The 25588-nt window shown below is 31.4% G+C and overlaps 1 pseudogene; it reads right to left on the reverse strand.

The window, feature by feature from the left end:
- Positions 1-17047: 17047 nt before the first annotated feature.
- LOC142317597 (uncharacterized) lies at positions 17048-24487 on the reverse strand (annotated as a pseudogene).
- Positions 24488-25588: the final 1101 nt, after the last annotated feature.

The following is a 25588-nucleotide window of genomic DNA, read 5'->3' on the forward strand; positions in this document are numbered from 1 at the left end:
TCACTATATTCAAGTCGTTTAAATATAAAGTGATGCATTGATATTAAAATGTAAGCTGCCCTATCCTATTCGTATTGTATTATAATATAATATTGAATTTAAACTTGCTTTTCATATTATAAATTATTACAACCGTGTCATTACACGTGTATTATTCGTATTTTTTTATAAATTTTGTTTTTATAAGAAGATAGGCATTCTTAATATTATTACGTTCTATTAAATAAAATGTTTTATCTCTTTAATTTTTAAATAGCAAATGTTATAATGTTTTATATTACTTTAAACCGGAACACTTGCATATAATTCTATTTTGTAATATGTCGACATTAGAATATGAAAAACAACAAAAAGAAATATATATATATATAACCTATTACTTCAGGCCTCCGGAACTACCTATTTCTATTTAGCCTCCAGAACTACCTAAGGTATTACTTCAGAGGATGAATGAGGATGTATGAATGTAAATGAAGTGTAGTCTTGTAAAGTCTCAGGTCATTCCTGAGATGTGTGGTTAATTGAATCCCAACAAGCAAAGAACACGGTATTCAAATCTGTAAAAAAGTTTATTCTTGCGTTTTCTAGGATTTGAACCTTAGAACTCTCGTCTTCGAAATCAGCTGATTTACGATGACGAGTTAACCACTAAATCAACCCGGTGGATTTACCAATTAAGCCTCTATTCTTCAAGATCTGCCAAATCGAATTGTTACAGCAGTGAATTCATTAACCAGTTACCAATAAAAATAATTTGGGATCAATTAAATCAATCAACTGTTATTTATAAATCTCGATTTTTACATCTTTGTACGAAATAAAGGAAGGGGTGATCGGGAAAAATTTCGTTTTTCAGATTTCAACGGAAATTTTCATTTGACATCCCTGAATCCATTTTGTCTATTTCCGGTGTGACGTCTATACGTACGTATTTGCGTATCTATCTCGAATAACTCAAAAACGATTAGGTGAAGAATGTAGAAATTTGGGATTTAGGACTGTTGTAACATCTAATTGTGCACCTCCCGTTTGATTGCAATCGATGTGACCAAAAGTGTTCAAAAAAGCCCAAAATCCAAAACATTTGGATTTTAGAGTTTTTGTTACTCCAGTTATAAGCCCTCATTGAGAGTATTTCATCGATATATCATAAGTGGTACTTATTTTCATTAGTTCCAGAATTATAGCCAAATAAAATTTTAATTAATGAATTATTTGGCTCTTACAAGGGGAAGGTACGTCGCTACTTCATTTGAATCCGACTTCATTTCTTTCTTTTTTTTTTTAAATGTAAAGTACAAAAATTTTATTTCACTAATAACGTCAGATTTTTTCATTTTTATTATTATTATTATTATTATTATTGAATTATTTTTTATTGTAAAACTTTTTTTACTATCAGAGGTTAATAATTATTAATAAATCAATGTAATTAAATTTAAAAAAAAAGTTTAAAAAGATTTAACCGGTGCTAAGGAGGGAATAAAAAAAAAATTCCACCTTAAATTTAGGAAAAACTTCAAATTTACTCAATACGACAATGATTACACGTGAAAATAGTTTCACATGTTCAGCATACCACAAGCTCCATATTACAATTCCAGCAATATTTTGGTCATCCCCTACCGTAATATTGTGTTATATCAAAAATGTTTTCAGATAAAAGCTTTAGAAATGTTTAGAGGACCACTTTAAACCGATTTGATACTCTGTCTAATAAGGGAGATACGTTTTTTTGTCTCAAAACCACTTTTTTTCTACCCCCTGAGCCAATGGTTGGTGATATCGAAAAACCTTACCTATATAAGTTTTAGGCCTTTATCCAACGAATAGTAACAATTTTAAACAAATTCGATATTTTACTTAATTAGAAGGTTATAGGGATATTTTTTTTTTTTTTTGAAAAAGCCCCTCATTTCCATTCCCATGGTATGATTTTGGCCGTTAACGAACTCGACCGAGATTTTGGATCGAGTTTTTTTAGGGAACAATTTGCAAGTGATTGGCGCAAAATTACGGCAGTTATCGTGTCCACAAGAAAGTGTAATTATATATATAAATAAATAATATAAATGTATCTATAAACGTTTGAACTGACAATGGTTGAACATCCCCCAGACCTCAACTGGGGGATGTTTCTCCCACTCCGAATATCACCTTCCAAGAAAATGTTTGGACTGAAAAATTTTAAACTAATAAAGGCTACCTAAGATTTATTTTTTGTCCGCGGGGGAGGGGGTGAATTGTAATGAAATTTTATTGTAACATTTAAAAGTTTAAATATAGTCAATGTGATAATTTTAAACTTTGATCGGCTTTCCACCCACAACCTTACCTCCAAAAATTTATTTGGGGTTATTTGCAGTATCACTATCCCTCGGAAGATATAAAAAAAATTCGGTTAAAAATATGTAATTAATTAACGAAAGCATTTCGAGGAAGGGGAAAATTCTTTTTTTTTAAATGGAAGAGAAGCATGCCCGAATGTGCTGAGTGCTTAATATAAAGCGGGGTTAAATTAGCAAAATTTTGAGGAAACTGACCCCCAGAAACTAACCACCGCCTCTTGAGATATTGATCCCAAAGTTTTACCAACAAATTGCCCTATATTCATGAGTATTCACATAAAATTTCATCAAAGTTAGTTTATCCAGTCTATAGTTATTAAAATCCAAACATGCCAACACATGTATATTCTACGAGCATTAAGTCCCCAATTTTTTGGGGGTCTCTGGGTTATGAAACGTGGAGAAATGAAAAAAAACATATCCCATTTTTTTATTATTACTTTACTGATTTTTTGACGACTGATAGTTATGATGCGAGGAAAGTAAAAAAAAAATCGTACCAGATTGGTGCTAACATGTGTGTAAAGCTTAGAATACTTAAAACTTTCTCCAGTGATAAAAGTTGAAAATAATCATTATCCTTCTAAGAGAGGTTAAAATAATGTATAAAAATAAACGTAGATTTGTTCTTGTATTCTGTACTTAATGTACTCTTTCTTAAAATGTAGTAAAACATATTAAATTTTAAACATATATTTATTTTAAAACAAGGCTGAAATGTTTAAATGTTAGAAACATATATGAAACTGTTTACTAGAGTAAGATTTTGTTATTACTAAACCTTTGATAGCATTTGTTTTAAAACTTCATATTAAATAGAAAATTTAAAAACTATTTTTTGAAAGATTCTTAAGTTATAAAAATATATATACAATGAAATTTCCAAGTATTGTGTTTTTTTTTTAAATATATTTCTAAACATTTTTCAGTGGTAATTCGCATATTACTTATTAAAGCTAATTTGATAGAATTAATTTCTTAATACATATGCTACCCGATTGAACCGTTCTTAAAATTATAAGCACATACTTTAATAAATCCAGATATATAAACGTATAGAAATTTTTCAACTATTATTTTACTACATATGGAATTCAATGGAATTTAAAACCTACAGATAACCAAATCCCGAAAGAAATATTTTTTGACAGATGACAATACAAATAATACTAGGAAATAATTTGAAAAGATTTCGAAAAAGTCTTCCCTTCGTTATCACAAACATCGATACATATTATTTTTTTAAATATACTTCTTCAAATTACCAATTTAAGTGCTAATAGAAAATTTAACAATTTAAAAAAAAAATAAGAATAATTTGTTTTTCAGCAAACTTTGGATTTTTAAATAGAGAAAAATTCAGTAGCATTCTTATTAATTTTTTTTAATTTTCATTACTATTTAGTTTGAAAAATTTTTATAAAAAAACATTAGGTTTTTCAAAATGTTTGTTATTGCTGGGAAAAAAATCTGAAGAGGACACCACATGACTTCCTTGTACGCCTATTAAATTACATATAGACATTTTTAAAAAATAAAAAGAACATATAATTTTATTTCATTAATAACTTCTGATATTTTTTCGTATTTTCTACTTTCTTTTACGAAGTAAAGGAAGTATGATCGTGAAAAATTTCGGTTCTCAGTTTCAACGGAAATATCCATTTTGACCATCCCTGAATCCATTTTGACTAGATTCGGCGTGACGTCTGTACGTACGTATGTATTTATCTCGTATAACTAAAACACGATTAGCCGTAAGATGTTGAAATATTGAATTTAGGACTATTGTAACACGTAATCTACCCTTTTGATTGTAATTTACTGGACCAGAAGTATCAACAAAAAAAAACCCAAAATTAAAAAAAAATTGGATTATGGACTTTCCTTAACTGCAGTAATAAGCCCTCATTGAGAGTTTTTAACAATGGTTCTTATTTTCACTGGTTCCAGAGTTATAGCCAAATGGAATTTTAATTAATGAAATATTTGAATTTGGTTTGAAAATATTAATGAATATATTTGATTCGGATATATATTATATATAATAATAAATAAAATATATTTATTAAATCAAATTAACATATTTTTTACGTTCCCCTATTTTTAACATTTCTTGAATTTTATATATATGCAATTAGTCCATTTATGAATACGAACGAATATATATATATATATATATATATATATATATAAATGTTTATTTAATTTTTATTCATCAGTATTCGACAAGTGTGGTGACGCTGCTGTTGTTAATTTCTGTCGTAATGTTTACCTTAACATAATTTTTTTTGTTTCATACATTCCACTATTTCCTATTCATTCCTCTTATAACCATAATAACTAAACATATATATAATTTAATATGAGAAATTCTGCCATCAATTTCTTTTTCTTCTTCTACTGTCTTATGACCTTTTTATTTTCGTATTTTATCGGGCTCAATAATTTTCATCATCTTCCCAACATCTCATATGAATATCTCATTTTATGTCGCCTTTTTTCCCATCGATTAGTATAAACCTGTAAATTCCCAATATATTTTTAAAAACATCTTTATAATTCTAGATTTGATTCGAAGAGACTTGTTTTTTACGTGAAACACATCTCTGGTTTTGATTCAATCTTACTTCTCCATCCTTTTTAATTTTATAACCTATATAATAAAATTCGATTATTTCTTATATTATGTTTTCTTAATGAAATGTCTATTTTTTCATTATTCTGTTTTCAGTTTGAAATGAAAGGCGTAAAATAAAATTAACTTCTTCCTAGCAGTAAATCCCTGCCATGTAATATTTCTTTTAATTCACCTTTGGTTTATGGGAAGAGAGCATGTCAGTGAATCTTAATTTTTCCTTTTTTTCTTAGATATTTACTTTCTGCTTACAAATCTTTTATTCAGTTCATGTATTGCTTCTTCTATATTCAAGTTGAAAAGTAATGGGGACAAACGACTACATCCTTGTTTCATCGAACTAGAGCTAACCTTTTCTATTCTCTACTCTTACTTCTACAATTTGATTCTCCTATAAATTATAAATAAATTTTTCTCCCCGTACATAAATCTGAATTTTCTTAAATGCCATAAACATTGATTAGTTATTAAATAGGTAATAAGATATTGTTGGTGGATTTTTTGTTACTTTCATACCGCCGTAAAGTTGTTTTGGTTAAAAAGATTCAAAAAGGTTTCTTTAAGATCTTTACAGAGATTTTTTCCGTCGATTTTTATATAATTTCCATTGACTTAGCGGTTTAGTTATTCTTTTATAATAAGATTAAACGTTGAGGATAATTGCATTTTATTTCTCAATCAGTCATTTATTAACCTTCTTTCTTTTTCCTGTTTAGCCTCCGGTAATTACCGTTCAGATAATACTTCGGAGGATGATATTTATGACTATAAATGAAGTGTAGTCTTGTATCTCAGTTCGACCATTCCTGAGATGTGCGGTTAATTGAAACCCAACCACCAAAGAACACCTGTATCCACGATCTAGCATTCAAATCCGTGTAAAAATAACTGACTTTACTAGGACTTGAACGCTGGACTACCAAATCAGGTGATTTGGGTAGACACGTTCACCACTAGACTAAGCCGGTGGGTTAGTCATCTATTAACCTACCCAATTCCATCTTGTTGACGTAATAATAAAGGAAAGCTAAGAAAACTATATTCTTTCTCTATTTTATAATCGTGGTTGATTTCATTGCCTTTGTGAAACGAACAACAATCTAAATGTATGCTCTAGTAAAAAATTATTTTTATTGTCCGTAATTCCTCTGTATTATATATATATATATATATAAATAAATTTAAAAAAAATAAAAAATTAAAAGTAATATATAGTATATATTAAAAAAAACCTTTTCTTTTTTTTCAGCCAATTCGCCAAGTACAGAATGAAAGAAACATTCTTACCTTTTCTTTTTACTTTATTTCCTTTACATTAGAGTGCTTTCGGGCATAATCCCATTCTCAGTAATGTTTTCTGATTTATCTTCATTTACATTTACACATATAACTACTATTCAACATCTTTACACATTGGTTACTTTTTATAACTTTGGTTATTGAGTGAAATAAGAAATTTTAAACATTTACAGAACATATATTTGTTCAGTCAGAAATTAAAAACATCGACTAAAAATTACAATTAAAATTAAAACTTTTTACTAAAATTTACCAAAATTTAATTAAAATTTGTTTCAGTAAGTTATTTTATATAATGATATTAACTGCAGTTACGATAAAGCCTAAAATCTAAATCTTTTTGGATTTTGGGCTTTTTTTGAACACTTTTGGTCCAGTCAATTGCAATCAAAAGAAGAGGTGTACAACTAGATGTTGCAACAAACCTAAATCCGAAATTTTAACATCCTATGACTAATCGTTTTTGAGTTATGCAAGATAAATACGTACGAACAGTCGTCACGCCGAAACTAGTCAAAATAAGTAGATTCAGAGATGGTCAAAATGGATATTTCCGTTGAAATCTGAAAACCGATATTTTTCGCGAATACAATACTTCCTTAGACTGCAAGGAAGTAAAAATTATGCTTATATGGTTATGTTGTTTTGTGTTATTTTTTTACCTTGTGTGCAATAGGAAATGTGCATGATAATAAAAAAAAAAATACTCTTAATAATTATTACTTTACGAACGAATTGATATTGTAAAATATCATTTGTTAAGCGATTCAATATTTCTTGCCTGTGAAATTGATAAAATGGTAAAGTTAGTATGGCTTTATCCAATATATTATATTTTTACAATTTTTTTTTTTTTTTAATTAATTGCAATTATTAAATTGTTATTTTGAAAAAAATATATATTTATTACTTCATTCCCTTCGACAGTATTAGTTTCCTTCAATTACTACTGTTAATATAATTTTTCTTAACAATATAATTTTTTTCCAATTTTTAAAGTATTTCTGATTGAAATGGTTATTACTTGAAAAATAACTGGGTAACCTATGGATATAAAAATTTAATGTGAACAGTGGGAAATATTATTAATTGTTAGATAATTAAATAAATATTGTTGAGGATTTTTTGTGCATTCAAAACCGGCGTAGCGTTTTGGTTAAAAACTGGGCAAAAAGATATTTTTTCAGATCTTTACAGAAATATTTTCCCCTCGATTTTTAAAAATATTTCATGACGTTATTGTTACACTATCTATAAATCGACATATGTGTAGTAACATTAATACAATATATTGTACATGTTATTAGTAGTTCGTGTGTTGATTGTGTTTTCAATGGAAATAACTTATGATATAATGTACCGTGATCCATTAATGAGGCTTTGACTTAAAGCATTACTAATTTTACGACTGTTGAAGTGTGTTATGATGAAATTGTTAAAAACACCTTCCCTTTACATGAGTAATAAAAAAACGGAAATTATGACGTTAATAAGGAACTGACCTAGTTGAGTTTCTATGCAAGTATTTAGCCTATTCTACATTTCATTTCCTTTAATTTAGTTTCCAATGTGTTAGCATTACGAAACGGAAGGAAATTATTGATATCGGTAAAAAAATTACTCTCTCCGCTTATGTTTATTTTTTAATTTTCAACGCTTTGAGAATCGTTAACAACATTCGAAAAAAATACTAAAATCTAAGATTTATTCCTTACATGCAATCGTTTATGTTTGTATTAGCCTATATTTAGCTTTATGTCGCATGATTAATTGAAAGCATCAGAAATTAGGTGTGTTTAGCTCGTACTGCAAGGACTTATTTCTTTTTTTACTCTCTTTTACGAAGTAAAAAAAGTATTGTGATGGTGAAAAATATCGGTTTTCATATTTCAACGAAAATATCCATTTTGACAATTCCTGAATCTATTTTGACTAGTTTCGGCGTGACGTCTGTACGTACACATGTATCTCGCTTAACTCAAAAATGATTAGCCGTAGGATGTTGAAATTATGGATTTAGGACTGTTGTAATATCTAGTTGAGCACCTCCCCTTTAAATTGCAAACGACTGGACCAAAAGTGTCCAAAAAAGCTAAAAATTAAAAAACAAAATTGGATTTGGATTTTTTCTTAACTGCAATAATAAGCCCTCATTGAGAGCGTTTAAACGATATTTCATGAGTGGTATTTATTTTCATTGGTTCCAGAGTTATAGCCAAGTAAAATTTCAGTTAATAAAACATTTGGATCTTACTAGGGAGGGCACATCGGTTCAATCCGACTTCATCTCCTTTTTTTTTTACCTTTTTTTTTAATTTAAATATATTGATTTATTAATAATTATAACCTCTGATTGAAAAAAAATCAGATGTTATTAAAATAAGATTTTATGTACTTTTCATTTTAACTCAACATTTTTTTCAGAGGTTAATATTTATTAATAATTCAATACATTACACAAAAAAAAACCGGTTAAAAATTATATGTGTATGAAGACTGATTCGAACCGATGTGTACATGGTTACGGATCCAAAACGTTCTCACTTACACCACATACCTATGTACTTAAGCGATGTAAAATAAAATTAATATAAAGTAACATTAAGTGCTGATACGGACACCACAAAAAATGTGATGCAATAACACATTGCATCACATTTTTTGTGGACAACACGTCCACCACAATGCAATTGTGTAACTGTCCACTTTATTAAAGAATTGATCGTACCTCACTTTCAAATGAAATAAGTTTGAATGAAGTGCCGTAAGAAATGTATATATGTAATCTAATAGGCGTACAAGGAAGTCATGTGGTGTCCACATCCGATTTTTGTAGAAAAATTTTAATATCAAGTGAACGCTGTTCACTGTTCCAGCACTTCATCATAACTAAATACCATAGAAAAAATAATCTACTCTTACCAAATACAACCTAATGTTACGGGAAAATAAGTATGTTTACATTTGCTTATTTTATTTTTCATTATATCCATTATTTTCGTTGTAAAACTACAAATTTTTAATTCAATACGATGAAAGTTAGTAGTTTTATTTAAGGTAGACGTGAACCTTTATTTCATATGAAATAAAGCAGTTGGAAAGCGATGTAGAAGACAAGAAAACTTTGTTTTATTAATAATTATCACATGAGAACAGATGAACGGTATTACGTAAGCACTATTGAGTAGGAGAATGAATGTCATGAAGGAAAAATATGGATTATATTTTACAGCAGTTTTTCTTAGATTTTTGCTTGAAAATGCCTGGAATATCAGAATGACAAAGCTATACATCATTACGCTAAAATAATCTAGCATAAGTATCAATGAGGGATAAAGAAAAAAAAAAGCTTCAAATTTCTCTTCGTTTAAAAGAATCTTCCACATATGATGTCTGTAAAAAGTTATGGAGCCACCTTCCTTTGTAATTAAAAAATAAATAAATAAACATTGATATTTAATATGGTTACATAAAAAAAAAGCTGACAACAAAGTTGTTATACTTTCCTGGCATTTTATTTAGTGGAATAAAAAGAATTTATAAGAAATTTAAAAAATTAATATTATTTTACTTTATTCTGCTCCCTTACCCTCAAAGTATTTCCTTAGAACTTTTTTTGATTTGTTTATGGAAAAACTTAAAATAATTCCACTGAAAAATGTACAACCAATAAAAAGTTACGTAAGGTTTCTTTTTTGGGGTTTGAGGTAAATTATGATTAAATTTTATCGTAATATATTATTAAAAGTTTAAATAAACTAAAAAAGTTTTAAAAAATTAAAAAATCCATATTTTAAACTTTTATCGGCTCACCCACACCCAATATTGGCTACAAAGTATTTCTTTTTGCCACGTGCAATACTTCAATGCTTAGAAGGCAAAAAAAATTCCTTTAAAAAATATACAATAAATAGAAAGATACATTTTTCGATTTTTTAGGAAAGAAGAGAATGTGGCGGCATTTTTTTATTTTTTAATGATAAAGTAAGCATGTTCGCATGTACTGAGCTTAAAATATAATGGGGGTTATATTTGCAGAATTTTAAGAAAATTAACCCCTAAGACACTATCTATCCTACCCCCTTGAGATCCTTGAGATATCGACCCCAAACTATTTTTTTTTTTTGGGGTCCCTGGGAACGTTGAATAATGCAAAAAAACCATATCCCCACTTTTTGACTAATTACCATCTTTTTTTTAGAGCATGGATCTATGAAGCTAGGAAAGTAATAAATACACAAGACGGTTGAGATCAAACTTTCTTTCTTTGAATTCAGTTAAAAAATTATATTTTGTACATCTTATATAGGTTACATTTATTATAATTATTATAAATTTTTCTAGTTAAACATATTATTAGCGAACCTCTTTTTTCTATAAATTATTTCTCTCTCTTTGAAGATATTATATAGGGAAGGATTAAATTTTAAGCTCCGTTTAAATTGTGGATAAGTTCAGCAACATTTTTACAATTAGCTTTTATTATAATTTATAAAACAATAAACTTCTTTTTTCTTTTCCAGGTAATTTTCTTGAGATTCATCTGAAAATATGTGCACTTATCATTCAACTTTATTAAATGTAAGTAGCTTATACATAGTAGGCAACATACTCGTATTTTACTTGTTAATGTATTTTTGTTTTTAAGTTTCCTGAATAAGAAAAGTAAAAGACAATATATTTATACTCTGACGAATTTTACTTAAAATTGTAATAAATATAAATGTTTAAAATCATAGTTTGATGAAATATCTATGTGTGAAACTTCTTTTTGAAATTCTTTTTCTGGTATGGGTTTACATTGATCAATTTTTGTGTCTTTCTCAGTAAATACAATGAAAAAAAATTTAAACATACGTCACTTACGATTTCTTTTTGCGGCGAATTGTTTATTTATTTAATTTCTTATCCTCTATCTCAATTTTACTTGAAACATAAAAAGGTTTTTTTCCCCATTATTTGCTATATTAGTAGCGATGTTTTTTAACCATTACCCTTGTGTAATGACTAGTTAATTTTATAAAAATTTTAATTCTTGACATTTTTAAAAGATTTATGACGCACTTTTCATTTTTCCACATCATTTATAACTTTCCTTAGTAAACCTGGCATGGGACCTTGAAGAAAGTTATTATTTTATTTTACATTTTTAGAAATGAGAATGACTAGTGGCACATATTAGGTTACCCTACAACCATTATGGTTGTTCATAACATACATTTCTTATAAAATTAAATATGTAAAAAATAATTATTTATTTTCCAACTAAGAGTATACTTTTTAAAACAAACAATACAATATCATTTACAACATACGACAGAGTTACAAATTATACTTAGCTTATGAATTTTATAAATGCTGTTGACCTATAAGAGGGTCACAAGAGTAACTATTATAGTTTTAAAATTTAAAACTGTGATGTAATAGTTTATGATGAAGTAGTCATTTTTATGATTTAATAATAGTTTGGAAAATTAGGTACTCCTCGAAGACAAGATTCCTCTTTTAGGAGTTACTATCAATTTATGATTAAAACATTGAAGAATATTAAAGATATATGTTAGGACAGAAGTGGGTGAGTATATATTTAACAATTAACCCACCTACACTCATACATATCATCCTCATTCATCCTCTGAAGTATTATCTGAAAAGTAATTACCGGAGGCTAAACAGGAAAAAGAAAGAAAGATATTTAACAATTACTAAAGATTATAGAAATATTAAAGAGAGGAAAAATCATTCAGTTTGTCATTAGAAGTCAAAAGTTGATTCACGAAAGCCATATAAGCTTATGCTTCCCTAGAATAACATGTCAATTTTAGCCACCATTGAATCAAAAAAGAACTCAACGTTTTCATACTGAATGAGCCAGCGCTCTACTGAAATTCTGAACGAATTTAAACCTAGACTATCTTTCACACAATTTGGCAAAAAAATTATACACCTTTGTTGCCATGTAAGTGAAAAAGCTACGAAAACACTCCTTCTGGGGTCTAGGAAGTACAAAATTACCCTTGCTTCGTATATTTCGGTCAATTAGTCTATACTTATGAGCCTTATCTCTATTCATACGAATGAAAAGTTTAAGTATCTTAAAAAAGTATAAATGCCTCAAAGGGAGCAAGTTCAAAATACAAAAAAAAAAAAAATAATACACACATTTAAATAAAATCTGTTCGTTATTTCAATAAAGATATATGTTATCAATTTTACTTTTATTTTTTTTAATTTAATATGTTTACTATTAGTATTATTCTTCGATGGATTACGTCGACTTGGTTTTTGTTTTATTTTCGGGGATCTCTTTACAACTCCAAATTGTTTCCGTTTGCTTTATATTCACTTTAACTCTTCGATATATGTTTCATTAAATTTAATTCGTTTATCAGTTACTGAAAATTTGTTTTGAGATATTACTTATCTGTAATATTTTAAGTCATAACTTTTCAATAATTATCATCCGGTTGTATTTGCTATTACTGCCCTTTAAGAGCCTCTGCGAAAGCTCTCCATGCAACTGCACCATTCCCTCTCGTATATAAAAAAGAAGAAATTCCAGTATGTATTTATCACTGTGACATAATAAAAATTCTTATCTCATACTATTGGCTTCGGCAAAATTTATTTATTTAATCCATTTGTTCTATCTTACGGAAAATATGCTATCCATGTTGCTTTTTTTTATGCAATTCATTCTAATGTCATTAATATACTAAACACAGTTCCGCGTTCTTCAGGTTTTAATAAGTCGCTAATGATTCACTTGTTCAATTTATTTGTTATTACTAGTGTAATATGTATATATTATACAATGATGTAAGGGAAAGTTCATTTATTTGAATTGTTATTAATAAAAAGTTAAATAAAATTTGTTTGTATTATAATTAGCATATATATAAACATTGATTGGCTTATTCAGAACCGTTTTTATATACTTATTTCTTGATAATAAAAAACGGCTTAGATTATTTATTTATTTATTTTTTTTTTTTTTAACAAAAAGGTAGATGACACACCTTATCAAAACTTCTCCCACCAGATGCCATTGCCCTTATAGGCAGATATACACGTCACAACTACCAATCTTGAGTAGATTTGTTGTATCTACTGTTCAGGAATTGTAAGTGTGCTTCTGTAAGGAATGTGATGTCCGAGAGAGAGTGATAGAGGTACTAAAACGTCATTTAATAAGTAGGGATATTTATACCACCAAAACGCTAACTTCCTTTTTCCTGTTTAGCCTCCGGAAATTACCGTCAGGTATTATTTCAGAGGATGATATGATGTATGATTGTTAGTGAAGTGTAGTCTTGTACAGTCCCAGATTGACTGTTTCTGAAATATGTGGTTAATTGAGACCCAACCACCAAAGAACACCGGTATCCACGCTCTAATATTCAAATCCGTGTAAAAGTAACTTCCTTTACTAGGATTTGAATCTTAGAACTCTCGACTTCTAAATCAGCTGATTTGCGAAAACGCGATCACCACTAGAATATTCCGGTGGGTCGACCAAAACGCTAACTGCCCGCTACTATTTTAACGGCAAAATTTTTTCTAATAAAATTAATAATTTAAATTAAAAGGGAATAAATATTTTTACTAGTACATATATAATTTTTGTACTTACTCTTATAAAACGTTCTTTGGCCAGTTCTTCACCTTTGCCTGTATTGTTGCTGTCAAATTCAATGTCTGTTGAAGAATCGCCTCGTCGGTGGATATAATAAACTTATCGATGAGATCCGAAACAATTCCGACCGAGTATTCGTCCTCCAATTTTGGTACTTTTGAACAGTAACTTTTCCAATTGCTTGGAGTTACTCTTTTGATGCCCATTTTGGTTAGTTGCTTTAAATTAAATTTAAGCGTTTTACTTCAACCCAACCCAGTTCAATTGAGTTAAGTTCACGTAAATATGGAGGTCGTTTATGGGCTGTTCGTTTTCGGCAATTCGATTTTAGACTGACGCCCGACGCGAGGCTACAGTTTGCTTTAAGGCGTTCGTTAGAGGTTAACAATTATAGCGTGTGCGCATTTTATTCATAACTTGGTTCGTGCTCTCAACGTCAGTAGTAATGAGAAGAATCGTGAACGAGTCGTTCCTTCGATTCGATTTTTTATACTGCACGAAAGAATCGAGAATCGGTTTGCGGGAGAAACCGACTCTATTTACTATTCTCAACAATGAATCGTAATTAAGTAGGCGATACGAAATCAAATCTTTCTCAGTTACGATTCTATTCGATTCATAGCATTCTTTCTTAAGTAGTCGAATAGAGTTGAAAAGAGAAAAATCGAAGATATTTAGTAGGTCAGATTAGTCGAACAGGAGTATGAAGAGAGATGAAGCGATAAACAAGGGTGAAGAAGAGAAAGAGAGCATGTGCATTAGAGTTTGCTGTACTGGTAGTGGGGGTAAGGAAAATAATCGTCGAATCGGACGAACGATTCTTTTTTACGAATCCTTTCTGAGAATCGAATCAAAAGAATCGTTTATCCCACCGCTAAACGTCAGTACTTGTACAGTTAGCACAAGAAGTGAGACGCGAATTACCGTGTAATTGTGTTTATATTGGGTATTTGTATTATGTATTTTGTAACATATATGAATTATACTTTTGTCAAACTGTAAATATGCCTCCTAAAAATGCAAATGAATAAGCTCTTATCAATAATTGTGACTATGACAGTACAATTTCTGTAGCTGACTTAGTTTTTGTCTTTGTTGAAAACGTATGCGTATTCCATGTTTTGGAGTGGGTAATTTTACGATTTACGCAGCTGTGTCCAGTTGCCAACGGCCGAACTATAGCCTACAACTTGATAACCCAAACCAGGCAGATATGAATCGATTTTGTAAACTTTTCCTTTGGATTGTGTAACTGTAGTAACAGAAAGAGAGCTGTTCCTTTCTCATTGCTGAATCACGCTGTACAACGACCAATCTAGAATTTCTAATTTAACTGGGTTTTTTTTTGGTACTTTTTCTACCAGGACGGAATGGTACGGGGCGTTTATCCACTACAATGATCGATTGATCAGGAATTTTAATAACACTTTTTCCCTCAATCATTCTCACATTTATTATTATTATTATTCATTTGTCTGTGATAATCTCCTCTACATGTTACAGATTTATAAACCAATTTGGCGCCAGCAACAAATCCTTCCTCACTTCCTACATGTAATACTATTTAATGATAGCCACGTTCCAATTGCCTGCGACTACAAAAACATCGTCGGACTGCCAACATTTTTTAAGTGTTAAATTGCTATCAATCCAAATCTCGTCCAAGTAAAATATTTTTTTCCCGGTTTTTCTCAAGACATCCGTATTCACCAAATATTTTTAACGCATGAAAACATTATTTGACCTTTCCAGTAATTTTTTTATTTTATTTTTACATTTCCTCAATTTAAATTCCATTCTTTTTATCAGTCTCACCAGCAATTTTCGGTCCCAAGGAAAGTGTATTCTTTGTTTTACTACCGGAGTAACTTTGGAATGATCGGAACAATTTCTTTATCGGCATAGAATTCTTGGATTATCCGTAATATTATATTTTTATTGAAATCATCAATTCTACTTATATTTTATCCCACTTTTCGCTTTATGTTTTTCCCTGGTTTAGATAATTTTTGTTGTGAACTCCCCGGGTTTTCTTCTAGCTCTTTTATTTTTATTCACAACTTCTCGTCGAATTTTCACAATACATCTCTCTGATTCTCCAGTATACTAAGCTGCGCCTAAAGTTATTTGTGACACAAGATAGGTATAATCGTTTGATTTTGGCTCGAAGTAACACTTTTCAATAACGTGTCTAATTAATTCCCATCCTTCACTGTGAATTACTCTGTTTGTTTTACGCTTATTTCCCCCTTTTTGCGTTTTATTTGACTTGATGTAACAATAAACAGTTACTAAAACTTGTTTAACCATATTTAACAAAGGATAATTTACCGAGCACAAAAAAACACATTTATTATTTCACGATTAATTCACCGACATTAACAAAAAGGAAGAGACGAAAAACAATAGGAACTTAATAATTTGTGAAAAAGAAATAAAAATAGTTTTGTGGACAGAAGGGAAAACTTCAAGAAGCCGGTTTATGAACAATCACTATACTTATTACATTACACAAATGATTAGTGCCGGATTTTTCAACAATAATTTATATTTTTTATGTAAGCGTGCAGCTAACGAAAACATAAAAGTACGATGATTCTAATTTAATTTAATTTAGCGCAGTCCATCCGAGAAAACCCCATTTCTCTTTATTTTTAACATAAAAATGAAATAAAAATAACTTGTTATATAAAAATTATAAAATTTTGATAACATGATATCTTAAAAATAAAAAATTTAAGAAAGTACATTACCGCTATATTAAAATTTCATCAAGTAAAACAGAAGAAAAAATTGTTACCTCAATGTATTTCTTCAATCGATAAGCTGCCGTCTGTTGAACTATTGTCATCAATACTCAAATTTATCACAATATCTTCAGTAATATTTTCACACAATCTGCTTTCCATGATTTATGTTTTTTTTTTTTAATTGCATGTTGAATACAATTTTTCCCCCATTTAGATTAAATGTTGTGTTATTACTTCCAATGTAGCCTTTGACTTGTGTGCCCATACTACTGGGTTAAAATTGCAATAGTGTAGAGTACTGCGTATTGCAATACGCAGCACAACACAATATTTTTTATTTTGCTATTACATCTAATTTATAATGAACAATCTTTGTTCAACTGATTTTAATAATCTTATAAATTCTACTTTTGTCTTCGGTGTACGCGATTTTCTCCGATTTTAACCATTCGGCAATTTCCGATTTTCTTGTCAAAGCGTTTGGAATTTTTTCAGTTTTCAGTTAATGGTACGGCGCATTATCCATTAATATGACGGATCCTTCAGCAGGAATTTCGACAATTTTTTTAAACCACTGCATAAAACTGTCACAATTAATATAATCGTGATTCTCTTTGGAAGATCTGGATTCAAATACCCATAAACCACCGCTCAAAAATTCATTCTCACTTCCTACGTGCGTTACTTTTAATTTTTAATTTTTCCATCGGAGGTATTCAGCCCAGCTGACAAATCTTTCATAAAACCGTCTTTTACGCTTTTTGTTTCTTTATTCACTCGTACCTTCTTCCCGTACGTGTTTCGTATTAATCCAAGTTTCATCTGGATAATAAATTATCTTTTCTGGACAGCAAACGAAAATTCATTGATTTTAAAACACGATGTATTGTACTTCTACAAAACTTCGGCAGTTCAGGATCTGTATTCACGGCATTTAATATTTTGTTCAAGTTAGGAAGCTCTTTATTGAAATAAAACAAACGAATTTTTTTCTGATAGCGGTTTAAGTAAAATCGTTCAATTTTTCAATCGTTTTCACCCGCTTTCGAGTCTTTTTAGTGCTACCATGTTTACCATCAATTTTGTGTTTCTTAATTGTATTAAAAATTGTTCTTCGGGTGACGCCTGTTGCACTACTTGCTTTCCGAGCAATATCTCTGACTGCAGTTTCAGGGTTATCTTGTTGTAAGGTTATATACACGTTTCTAATTTTTTTTTCTCGGAAATTATTAAGGGCTTTCCCGAATTACGTTTCATGATAGAATCACTCTTTATTAAAACCCGATTGGGAAAGAAACACAGAGTATATTAAAATGAATTAACATTGAATAAAACTGTAATAAAAATGAACTTAATCGTACCGTATGGAATAACACGATAACACAGACTGAAATACTTTCTTTCACTGAACTGAATAATCGTATCATTACAAACGATGTTATTGTTATTAAACATCAATAACAAAGATTCAAAAAAATTTTTAATTACTGCCAACGGCAGCCACAGCGCCAGATAAGTATAGTTTACAGTAGGTTATTATACGCATAAAACAGTAGTTGTAATTGTACAACTAACTTTCTTTTTCTGTTTAGCCTCCGGAACCACCGTAAGGTATTACTTCAGAGGATGAATGAGGATGATATGTACGAATGTAAATGAAGTGTAGTCTTGTACAGTCTCAGGTCGACCGTTCCTGAAATGTGTGGTTAATTGAAACCCAACCATCAAAGAACACCGGTATCCACGAACTAGTATTCAAATCCGCATAAAAGTAACTGCCTTTACTAGGATTTGAACCTTAGAACTCTCCACATCGAAATCAGCGGATTTGCGATGTTGAGTTAACCACTAGATCAGCCCGGTGGGCTGCTTCAGCCTAAACTACTGAGATATAACTCACACATGCTGAAATCATATTTATACATTTGCTGCTTCGTTTCGTGATACGGTGAGTAGAGTAGTACTCTTATACACAGTGTTCGGAAAGTTGACCTTCCTTAATTATTACTTTATATTTTTATTTCATTATTTTATAGAAATATGTATTAGAATAACTAAAATGTTTATAAAAGGTGTTGAAGTTGACCTCCTCCAGCATCAGTACAACACTGTACACGTTTCAATATGTTTCCGAACACTTTAACCAGCTGATGTACTGGAATGTTTCTTACATATGCCGTTATTGCGGTTTTTAGTTCATCAATCATGCGCGGTCTGTTAAGATGCATTGCTTGTTTCGCTGCCTCCCACAAAAATTAATCTGGAGGAGTAAGATCAGGTGATCGTGCAGGTCACAAACCCCTCGAAATGATTCGTTCACCAAAGACATTTCGTAAAAAAGGTCATTGACCTGTAGCTGTGTGCGCTGTGGCGCAGGTGCGATATTATTGGAATCAACCGTGATTAATTTCCACTTCTGTTAACTGACTAATGAAGTTTGTTAAAACAGCAGAATAATGATCACTATTAACTGTATTTTTAAAAAAGATTGTACCCATAGTTCGCGGTCTAGTCGCATCAACCCAGACTCCAATTTTCGAGTCGTGTAAAAATTGTTCCTGTATTTCAAGGGAGTTAGTTGTTGATCACAGTCGTGTATTTTGTGAATTATTTATTCCCAGACGAGACCACGCTTCATCTGTAAAAATGTAATGTTGATGATACCCGGAATTTTTGTCAATGGAACGTTTAAACTATTGACAATAATTTAGTCGTTGAGAATGATTTGTACGTTTTCAGTTCTTGAACACAGATTATTTTGTAGGGGAAAAGTTTCAGTTTTTTCGTACAGATTTATTTGCGGTCGCAAATCCGAAATCTTGCTACTGTGCATCGACTGACGGAGTTTCGGCCATAGTATCCGAAATATCAAGCAGCTCCTGTTCGTTTAGTTTAGGTGTTCTTCCACTTCTATCAGCGTCTTCAACAGAGCCTGTTGTCTGAAATTTTTCAATAGTTGAGGAACAGGATTGTTTGGAAACTTTTCAGAAAACTTGTGCTTCAGTAAGTCAGTATAATTGTCACCTTCACAAAGAAGGGTTCAACGTTTTTGACGAAAAGATTCGTTTCTCTACCGAAACAATCAATACGTTTCTCGCAACTATTGATTCCGATAAACGAAACGAAGTACATTCATTCTCAATTCAACAACTGACGTCTTGGTTCATTACAGTGCAACGTCCATCGAACCCACAGGGCAACCAACTTAACACTGGAAGTACAGATTAAACCAGATAATTGTAAGGCATACTGTACAGCGACTTACCGAATCTCTGTAGATTTGAAATCATATTGCGAGTGAAGATGAACGCTCTTTCCCTTTCCACTGCCGAAGGTTTCTCTTTATTCCCCTCCATTATGGTAATAATATAATACTGAAGTAGTATTATATTATATTTATTGAATTACTCAGGTGCGCATTAGAAATTTTTTTTTTTTACCAATTGAGAGCAACTGGTAACCGCCTAGAAGACGTTAATTCGGTCGGTCCCAAGTGACGTGGCTTAAGACTAGTCCCCTCTTTGTGCAGCTTGAAGCTGATCTCCCGACGGGGTCCCTCTTGGATCATTAAGACGTCACGACATCCCTCCGGTTGCCACGGTGACTCTCCCCAAGAGGGCTACCCTTCCCTTTCTTATCACTTAGTCTTTTTTTTTTTTTTTTTTTAATCACTTAGTCTGGGTCCGGGTAAGCACCCCACGCATACCACCCCTGAATCGCGCGTCCACCTTGCAAACCTCGAGGGTCCTCAATGCGTCATCAGAACGTCCTGATCCAGCCATCTGCTGGACCCAAACGCCCTCAGCAAAGAGGATGCATCCCTAGCCCTGTACGTGTCCACGATTCGACCCCCTGACGACAGAATCTTTTTCGCCAGTTCCCCCCGAATTTTTCTTTTTTTAAATTCACATTAGTGGAGTTTGACATCCACACAGTATACTTTCATTAACTCCAGTCAGTGGAACATATATGTGTAGCAAGATTTATTTACCAACACAATTGAGTATACGTACAACCAAGTCACTTAACATTACAAAAGGGATGAAATACAATTATTAAATACATTAAATTTATTATACATATTTACAATAATACAGCTCTATTAGTACGTCATATTAACAAAATCCTTAAAACTACAACAAATGGAAAAACACATAGATGTATATATTACCCAATCTTAAACTAAACTTAACAATAACACAAATAACATGATAGAAAGTTCCCAACAAGATACGGGACAATATATACATTTCATAACAAAGTATAGGGGTCCTTGTTCCCAGTTTAGTGAGCTTCATTTCACCAAAATGCGACAGTACATTTTTATACACAATACAAACAGTAGTAGTTCCAATAAACATACGACAAATTACAAGATAAAAGAAGATGTGAACGAGAATTAATATACAAAATTATAAAATACACATGGACGAAGTCATTATTTACAAGTTAATCTACACATTTACAAATTTCCTTCTCCAAGTACCTGACAGACTTGATGGTTGTCTTGCAGTCAGATATTCGACTCATCAGTCTCCTCCCCACAGTTCTGCCTCTCTCGTTTTCGTAGTCAAGATGCGGGAGACCAGTGATGCAATCTCTGCCCATTGCCGTCTTTCCCGGAGCATGTAATTTAGTATCTTATATCTGAACCTTTTTGTTTTACATAAAATACGAGTATATCTTTCTAATTTTCCCACATGTTCAAAACTTTGGAAATGTTACCGCTAAATTTAAATATGACTTTAAAACAGAAAAATTCTTAAGACTTTACACAAGATCTGAATGAATTATAATTTAAAGACAATATCACCTTGAATAAATAATAATTCTTAATAACCTGATAAATCTATCGTATTTGCGTCACTGCCCTCTTGTAAGTTCACTTGAATTCATTGTAATGGTCATCCCGCAATCTTTCTTTATGAAAATCTTCTACTTAAAGATTTTCTGCCTGTCTAACGCATTTTCGCCAGTCATCTATTGTTACACGGTTCATGACATCTTACAGTAACGTTTTTCATCATTTATTTGAAATGTATTGTTTTGGCTGCCATCTCACGTTTCATCTACACCCAGATTAGCTCGATTGGGTTATACTGGCAGTGATACGTCGGTAGTCGAATGACTTCATGCCCCACTTTGTTGTAATGTCAAACTGATACCGTCTGTATTTCTTTGTCTTCATTAACGATAGACAGTAATTCGGGAATTGTATACGAAGGATTGTGTACTTTCTTCTCTTCTAACCATGAAACAATTTTCACCTTTCTTGTGTTGGTCACTACAATTGTCTCTTTAACCGCAGAATAGCTGGGGTTATCCATACCGATAATCCAGTCTTATTCCAAAGATCGCAAAATTTATGAACCATTCTCGGAATACATCTCCTTTCATTTCTTGGTGGAAGTCTCCCTTAAGGATGGACTGAAAAACGAGAGCACAGTCTTTTATAAAACCAAGTTCATAGCAACCAGCGTGGTATATAATTAAATGGGATCCTTTCCCAACCGGAATCTTTAGGCTACCACTGCTTGCTGAATTCCGCTAGATGTATTTCTGAAACGGTTCTGGTTTTCCACGTTTCATCTACGTCAGGCGTAACCAAGTTTTTACCTCCGGGCCGAATTGGAAACAAAAATTTTTTCACGGGCCGAACGAAATATTCGAATTAAAAAATGTTAAATAAAAAACGATTCATCTATGTAAACAAAAGTTTATTATTTATTGTACTTTTTTTTATATTCGTTAAAGAAAACGTTTGTTCACAAATATAAGTTGAGCTGAAGATTACTAAATATTTCTTGGTAAGTTTTTTAAATTTTCCGTGTTTTCCATTATTCAGTTGGTTATAAAAACAGGTAATATTGAACAATTTTTCGCGGGCATATGTTGACCATGCCTGATGTAGGTTAATTATTGGTCTAAAATTATTTTTTCTCTAATTTCGTACATTCTCATTAAAATGTTTACCTTAGCAAGAACAATGTCAGACCTCTCCATCAGAAATTTTCTGCCGTCATTACATTTACGAAAGCGGAACCATAATTTTCATAAAATTTTCCACGTGGAATGCGCACCCCCGGTAAATTTTTTTTTCAAAATGTCCCTAATTTTACTGTACGATGGATACTATCCTCTATCGTAAAATTCTTGAATGGAACGACGAACAATGTACTTATTAAAATTGTCCAGATCGGTTACCTATATAGTATGAGGCATTTTTTCCGAGGCGATTCAAAAGAATTTTTACATAATTCGCCATGCGCTGATGAATTCATTACCTTCAAGACAAAATAAATATATATATATATATATATATATATATATATATATATATTTATTTATTAAAATGATATATTTGTTGCCAATTATGTACGGTTTCATTTTAAAAAAACTATAATTATTTTATTTCATGACTTTTGAATCTTATCCCCAATAAAAAGGGGAATGGGATTATTTGGAATAAGGGTAAAATTAACCCTTATTCCAAATATGTGCCACAAGTACAATTATGCAAATAGTAATTAAGAACAATTAATTATGGCAATTAGTGCAATAAGCACAACTAATTATATATCCACTTAAAATCAATTAGATATCAAATTATTTCCTAATTTTTATTTTCTATGATTTTAGCTTAACTCCAGTGTATATTTTTACCGACGTTTCAAAGAAAAGTACGATATTATTTTCCGTCTCATTGTGGGAGTGAGGAAGGGTTGAGAATGAATTTTCTTTACGTTTTGAGATATGTGAGTACGAAAATACCATTCACTTAAATTGAGACTTCCTTATATATACACCTACGTATAAAATTATGTGGCTAGTAAATCTCCAAAACTACTACAAGACAATGAAATTTAGATTGTTGTAGTAGTATCTGAAGTTGTACCTGTAAAAATTTGTTGAAGATTTGTTGATTTGTCCCTGAGTTAGGCTCAATTTTGGTCTGAAAAGCCCGTTCGTTTATAATGCTGTAAGTTGGAACGTTGGAGTCGAGTTTGGATACTCATACTGTGAGGACGTCTTATTATTGCTCCGCGTTTTGTCGCTTTTTCGATAGGTTTTTTCGGTTTTTTCATTGATTTGTTAATTGGATGTTAAAGTGTTATGGTTAATGGACTAGATCTGAAAATTTCAAGAGTTTTGGAAACGGAATAACTTTTTTATTAGTGTTTTTTAGTTTTCAAACTATTCAGTGAATTTTTAGTGAATTAAAATAGCTATAATTTACTTTTTATAAGGTGTTGAAGTGATATAAGTTATCAATAGTGAATAAGTATAAACTGAGTTTACATACAATTCAGAAGAGTGAGTAGAAGATACTTTTTTAGAGTGTTTTATTATGTACTATTGAGGTTATAATAGTATAATATTAGTGAAAATTTTCTAAGTGTTTGAACAAGCTATTGCAAGTTAATAGTTTTAAGTAAACAACCACTTATAAAAATTTTAAAGAATTTCATAAGAATTCAATACGAGATTTTATCTAAGTCCTACAAGACTTTTAGTAGGGGGAATTCGTTTCCTTTATAATTCCCGAACCAGACATCATAATACAAAAATTCCTTGACCAAAATCCGAATCATAACCTTCCTGACTCTTTGACCCCCTCCCCAAATTTGACCCCCCCCCCCAATTTTTTGGACCACATTTTTGGCATCATACATTTTTGATCCCCCCCCAACCACGCCACATTTTTTGTTTTGTGGCACCAAGGCTTGTGGGTACTCATAGGGCTTGGGGTAGTCCCCTGAGTACTGTGATACATCATGAGAAGACAAAGTTCGCTCCCGCTGGAAGCTACAGCCATGCAAAGCACCAGTGCACAGAAGTTATCTCACGTCAAGAAAACCGACGTTAAGGGAAAAAAGAGAGCGCGGCAACGGTCCACAGATGAGGAGGAACCTTTGCCAGAGACATTGGGAAGTCTGATTCACCAACTAGGGCTCACGATGCAACATATAGGGCCCGGCTTGCCCAAGTATATAGGCACCCATGAAATGGAGCTAAAGAAGATTTATGAAGGCTCAAATGCCTTGACTGATCTGTCGGCTCCTTTGACCTTAATTTCGCAGGCCACACAAACGACGTCCACCTATAGAGAAGACGATATTGAACAAATACTCCCAAGAGAGCTAGATGATCAAGAACTTATTGAGTTATTACATAAGAGATGGCCCAACGTACTTAGGGCTAAATTGAGTTTGGTTTCTGAGCTGCCTTCTGGAGTAGGGGATACGTGTAGCTTGAGAGATGTTTGCACAATCCGTGTCAATGAAAAATAATGATGCAACGAGTCCTAAATATAAGACGGAGGATATTATGAAGGATGAACAAACTGTCTTTGGAGAGGAGACAGAAGTGAATCGGAGAAAGTATAAAATTTACTATGACTGTAGCATGAATGAGAAGAGTAGTATGCTTACCATAATGAAAGCTCTGAGAAGAATTAAAAGAAATAATTATGAATTAGCATATATATTGCCTAATAATAGTATAGGAAACTATACTAAAAAGATTTTGTCGTACCTCTATAGGGAAAAAGAAGAAGCTATCAAAGTTCTGACTCTACATACGGACAGTGCTGATACCCAAGTTAGGCCCGGGCAAATGCGTATTAAGAAGTCAACCCCTCCTGCGGAGGATAGCAGAACATTAGTCGTCAAAGCTGCGGGTAAATCATATGCTGACCTTTTGCGTGCCATGAAAACGGCGGTTGCAAAAGATGATGCTAAAGATGTAATTTCTCTAAAAAAAGGAAGAAATGATGAGGTACTGGTAAGAATTCAGGGTCCTAAAAGTGCTGATGAATTTACGAGTATTCTAAAAAGTAAAGCTGCAGACCTAAAAGTGGATCTTAAAACAAGAGCCGGGCGTCGAACCATTGTCCATATCAGAGATGTCGAAGTAG

This window comes from Lycorma delicatula, chromosome 1, assembly GCF_047948215.1.
Source record: "Lycorma delicatula isolate Av1 chromosome 1, ASM4794821v1, whole genome shotgun sequence".
NCBI lineage: Eukaryota > Metazoa > Arthropoda > Insecta > Hemiptera > Fulgoridae > Lycorma > Lycorma delicatula.